General features: G+C 42.1%; 1 long non-coding RNA gene across 1 annotated transcript; it reads right to left on the minus strand.

Moving 5' to 3' along the window:
- Nucleotides 1-630: 630 nt before the first annotated feature.
- Nucleotides 631-5,715, minus strand: LOC121033832 (uncharacterized). Its single transcript, XR_005792141.1, has 3 exons — nucleotides 5,528-5,715; nucleotides 1,465-1,598; nucleotides 631-1,126 (listed from the first exon to the last, which is right to left on the minus strand). It is a non-coding gene; the product is annotated as an uncharacterized LOC121033832 (long non-coding RNA).
- Between the last annotated feature and the right edge of the window lie 267 nt (nucleotides 5,716-5,982).

Raw genomic sequence — 5,982 nt, forward strand, 5'->3', positions numbered from 1 at the left:
CTTCCAGATTGCCCTCCATGAAATGGGGAAAATACACTTTTGTCTATTTGTGTTACACCCTGAAACATGGGCCACAAGGGAATATGCCTTTCGTCTCTCGAATTCCTCCAGAGGTTTTAGTGAAACACCTCTCCTTTGTTTTTGTGTTTCAACATCCCCAGCTCTAGCCAGAGACCTGAAGGAGAAGGGGTACAGGGGAAAACTAAGAGGGAGGGCAGCAGGAAGGCCAGTCCAGAGGGCAAGGTGAGCTCTTCACTCCTAATCACTCCTGCACTCACATTCGCACACGCCAGTTCTATTCTCCTTCTTTAAGAGTTTCCTTCAGTAAGCTTCTTGAACCTTCGTGAAAAACAGATCTGGAAGTGGGCTTCTGTTATTTGTCCACAGTGTTTCAGAGGTACCTGGACATGCCTGAATTTTCCTGGAAACACAACCTAAGCTGTCTTTGGGACCTCAGCCACAATGGAATTGGTTGGCAGAGAAACATTGCCCTAGGGAAGACAGGAAGGGAAGGCAATCTTTTACAGCCAAGTGTTTTACAGCAAGGAAATAGCAAGTTCCTATTGATTACGGGCCCATAGGGGCCAGTCCCCCCAACAGAATGAAGAAAATAAACTCTGGTGATGTGTGTATTGTTTAGCATTTCTATATTAGTAAAGCCTTTTCCTTAGGGAATAAGTTTGCTACATGAATCAATGCCAATCCAACCAGGAGAATGTGGAAGAAATAAAAGAATATATAATGCATTTTCTTCCACTGGAAATCCACTTTTGTTTTGCTCACAGGGTAGAGGTAGAATTTGCAATGCTTTGGGGTGAAAAGTAGGGGGTGAGGGGTGAGCTCATTTGTTGACAAGAAACAATTTGGAGAAAACATTGGGCCACCTGTGGGCAGAATGTATTTAAAAACCAAAGGTTGGCCCAGCAGTGGAGATCTCACTGCTGCTGCTCCAGGCGTGTGTGAGCTCTTAGTCAATTTACTAATAGCCTCCTCCGCCCAGTGCTGGGGAAGAAATGTCGTGTTCCATTTACTCCCGCTGTTTGTAGCATCTGGGATGCTGCGCCATCACCCTGCCAGTATAATTCTCCCTTCCTTTGTTGCTGTAGCAGGCCTTGCAAAAGATTTACTTTGCAGATAAAAAAAAAGAAGAAGAAGAAGCATTAAGTGGTCAAAAATCACTAAGTTGAAGGGTTATAAAGTGTTTTTGCTCCAACTGAGAGAGCAAATATAAAGAGAATTGTGCAAGAATATTTAAGAGGGCTGCTCAGGTATGGTGACGTCACATGAAATGTGATCGGGCCAACTCTTTGGTTTGGGTAACAAGAGAAGGCAAGATCATTCTGAGTCCTAGTAAATCCCCTTGAGAAGTGGCTGCCAATGTGTCCCAGGACTAAAAGAAATCCTATGACTGTTTGCGGAAGGAATTCTCGGGGTACAGGCCGCAGTCAGATTCTGTTTTCCTACCTTGATGATCTGGTGTGTGGTCAGTGGAAGGACTTGACATTGGTGGCTCTGTGTGCTAATGACTTGCACAGGGGAAAATGGACATCAGCTGGACTTTTCACGTGTCGCAGAGGAGAGCCTTCCTCCCTGGTTGCCTACACAAAAATTAATTTAAGCTGGAAATAAAGGCTTTAATTGTGTGCTTAGGCTTTACAACCAGATGTTATCAGGACACAGTGCATTAGCAAAAAAAAAAAAAATCACATTAAAATGTAAATGATTGACATGTACTTCTAAATTAAAAGGAGGCCATGGAAGCGGGGAGTAGCAAAGCAGAAATATAATCTATTGAGAGCTCTGGGTAGATGGGTGTAGGGCTGTTGGGGTGTGGGATGATTATTTCTGAATAGCATGAATGACAGGAGTTCTGGGTCAGCAGAGGGAGGGAGAGCAGAGCTTTTCAGGATATATTGGAAGTCTGTTGATTTTACCTGATTGCTGTTTCCCCTTTGTCTTATGATGGTATGTTCCTTTCCTTTGGGGCACTATGCTTCTCCTACTCCGTGTGGTCCTGGAAGGATTAAACTCTCCTCAGACCTTCCCCACCTCCCTTATGTGACCAGTCAGAGGTGTCAATCCTTCAGGGCACTGGTCTTCTCTGTGATGTGATGTGTAGACATCAAGAGAGAGAGGGAGGGAAGGAGGGGGTGGGGAGAGAGAGAGAAAGAGAAGGTTCTATTTTACTCTGAGGTTTCTAGTTGTAGGCATTGTGTGAGGCTGGAGCTGCCGGAGGCAATTTCCCACAGCAGTCTGGGAGAAAGTGCAGGTGAAAGAAAGCCATCACAGAGAAGAAAATAGAGCCAAGAGGTAGAGAGAGAAACAGTTCTGATGGCATCACTAAAGGTGCTAGATCCAACCATACCTGAAGGCAGACACTTCTAGTTACCCTTTTGGCTTGAGAAAGTTTGAGTTGGATTTTTGTCATTTGCAACCAAATACATAGGGAATTAGACACTAGGAGAGGCCAATGGATTTTAATAAGGGAGATACAAACTCTGGGTTTTGACTCAAGGTTCTCCCCTACAAAGAAAAAAATACAAAATCTTTTGTGTTTCTTTGAACATGACTTTGCTTTGGGATATATACATGTAGGTTTTGGCTATACCTGAGAGAAAGTTATTTAATCATTTTGTTTCCTCTTTTATAATGTAAGTAGTAATAATATATATAAATAGTAGTGCCCCCTCAGGTAGGGTAATACATGCAGAACCCTTAGGATGATGCCTGGCACATAGTAAGTGCTCAGTACATGTATACATACTTGCCTCTCATTCTCTCCTTGAACCTCCCTTCTCTCTTCCTGCCCCTCACTCCCCAACCTCAAGTCTCCATCAAAAGGTAGAAGTACTATTCTGGTAAAGGTGGATCTTAGAGGTTAGAAAGAATTGAGCTGATAAAGGCAGAAGCCTCTGTAGTGAATGCGGATAGAAGAGAGTCTGACGAGAGCACACATTCATTTAGAAAGTTTTCTGTCACACGTGGACTAAACACAAATGATTCTTTTCTTCTTCTTTTTTTTAATACTAGCCCTCTGTGTCTTCTTGGCCAGTGAAAATTCAATGCCTGGGTGTGTTTCCTGGTATAAAAAAATTTTTTAAGTTATTTATTTATTTTGAGAGGAGGGGAGGTGCAGGGTGAGGGGGGGGGGCGGCGAAGAAGAGAATCCCAAGCAGGATCTACCATCAGCACAGAACCTGATGTGGGGCTCGAACTCATGAACTGTGAAATCATGACCTGAGTTGAGATCATGAGTCAGAGGTTCCACCAACTGAGCCACCCAGGTGCTCCCGGTCATATAAAATTTTAAAGACAATTTGCAAGGCTGTAGAGAACTTACTCAACTGATTTTCCCGTGTTAATAACTTGGAATAGTGAACCAAATGATCTTAACATGATACACAGTATTAGGTAACACAAAGAAATCATAGGTATTTGGGTTGGTGATACATACCTGTTATACCAACTGCTTTATTATTCTTACACAAAATAATGCTATGGTCAAAGACAGAGGCAATTTACTATGAAATTAATGTAGCTTAAACCTCAAGGAACTTTTTGTGCATAGCCCCTCCCTAGGCCCTGGAGAAATGTAAACCACGTGTTCTCATATTCACATTTATTTTTAAGATTGGAAAAAGTAAAATATTTTTGCATTCTTTTTATTTTTTTTTTAAGTTTTTTTTTTCAACGTTTATTTATTTTTGAGACAGAGAGAGACAGAGCATGAACGGGGGAGGGGCAGAGAGAGAGGGAGACACAGAATCGGAAACAGGCTCCAGGCTCTGTCTGAGCCATCAGCCCCAGAGCCTGACGTGGGGCTCGAACTCACGGACTGCGGATCGTGACCTGGCTGAAGTTGGACGCTTAACCGACTGCGCCACCCAGGCGCCCCTGCATTCTTTTTAAAAAGAGAGACCCCAATATTACATAAGCTACCAGCCTCATAAAGCCTGTACCCATTCCTTGTCACTGCTTGACTCTTATAATAGATTTCCTAATGTGTTTTTTTTTTTAAAAAAAAACAATCAACCCAAACTTAGAAATAAGACCAAGAAAAATAACCAACCCAAACGTGGAAACAGCACCAATAAGTCTATGGTAGAAATAAGACCCACACAGCCTTTTGATGGCATACGGGGGCATTGCTTCACAAACCTACCAATGAGTATTTAATTGTCTAGAAAAATGTGTCTTCGTTTGACTCCTTTTGTCACTAATGTTTAATGGTCCCAAACTTTGTGAAATTACATGTTAACTTGTAGATTTTTTTTTTATTTTTTATTTTTTTTGTCTAGTAGAGATGCAAATGATTTCTGTCTGGCAGAAAAGATAACCTTAAAAATTATGGTTTTATAACCAGTTTTGTATCTAATCTAGCAACCTCTTTTTTTTTATTGCCTGTAAGTACCCAATTCCAATGCTCTCTGCACCAGCTTTACTGTCTTAGTAGTTTCCTCATTAATGATTTAAATAAAACATTTGACATTTGTTCACGCGATATTTGTACAACTTTTTGAAATTTATACTGTGACAGTACGTAAGTTCTCCAAAGAAGATTCTTCTGTCCATAATTCACTATGACATGTACAAGTACATGTCACACTCTGTATGTTCCCTTAGTTTGGGGTTAGCCTTCTAACTTGGCATTCACTCTCAGCACAAAATCTGAGAATCTCTTTCATTTTATGGCACAGAGATCCAACTTGAGGGCATGCATGTAACCTTTCTGAGCCTCAGTTTTCTCAGCTATAAAATGAGGATTGCTGTTGGGGCACCTGGCTGGCTCAGTCGGTAGAGCATGCGACTCTTTATCTCAGGGCTGTAAGTTCTAGCCTCACATTGGGTGTAGAGATTACTTAAAAATAAAATCGTAAAATGAAGGTTGCTGTTAAGATTACATAAGGTGAGCTCTCTATGGTCTGGCACATCACATTATGTAGTAATCCTCAGTAAATGTCAGTATCTTTCTTATCGTAGCCAGTACCGTTCTAGGTACCCAAGGCAGCCCCAGATCTCCCCGGAACCCAGAGTGAAAGTCAAAAACATTAGAAGTACAATGGTCCTTCCCTGGCAAGTAAACAGTTTTAGCAAAAAGCAATCAGAGCAGAGAGCCCTTCTCCTTCTCTGATTGTGGCTTATGTGGCTCTGTCAGCCCAAGAATCACCCAGAAGCAAAGGATAAGTTCCCTCCCAAGTGGTCCCATCCTGAACTTACATGGTTCCTCCACAGTGCCTTAGTCAGCTTGGGCTTCCATAACAAAATATCATAGACTCGGTGGCTTAAACAACAGAAAGTGATTCTCTCATAGTTCTGGAGGTAGGAAGTCCAAGACTGGAATGTCAGCATGCTTATGTTCTAGGGAGACCTCCCTTCCTGGCCTTCCAACAGCCACCACCTAACGATGTGTTCACATAGCCTTTCCTTAGTCCATCTCTCTCTTCTTCCTCATCTTATTGCATCTTATAAAGCCACCAATCCTATTGGTTTAGGACTGCACCCTTACGACTTCATTTAATTTAATTACCTCCTAAAAGCTCTTTCTCCAAATATAGTCACAGTGGTGATTAGGGCTTCAACTATGAATCTAGGGAGGGAGCACACTTTAGTCCATAGCAGACAGGTTGAGACCTCATCCACCCATGCAACTTTTCACCAACTGATTAGGTCCATCTCAATAAAGTATTGCCTGTCTTTCTGTCTTCTCAGTTTTCAATCTTGGAAGCAAAAGAAGATGTTTTCAGTTTATTTCTCTAATTCTTTCAGAAAATCCCCACCCTACTTCCAGAACCTGGCAACATAGTAAAAATGACTTACATGCTGTATATTCTTGGACAAATTCCATGGAATGAAGGATGTATAGGTCAGGTGGGGGGGGGCATGAAGCTGTATAGCTGGAATGTCCAGAGTGGAATATTGTTTTAGTCATACCTGTGGCCTCTGGCAGAGGGATTCTCTGTCCAAGACACTAGGATCCTGGAC

Source organism: Herpailurus yagouaroundi, unplaced genomic scaffold (genome assembly GCF_014898765.1).
Source record: "Herpailurus yagouaroundi ecotype Mexico unplaced genomic scaffold, PumYag 159, whole genome shotgun sequence".
In the NCBI taxonomy this organism is placed as follows: Eukaryota; Metazoa; Chordata; class Mammalia; order Carnivora; family Felidae; genus Herpailurus; species Herpailurus yagouaroundi.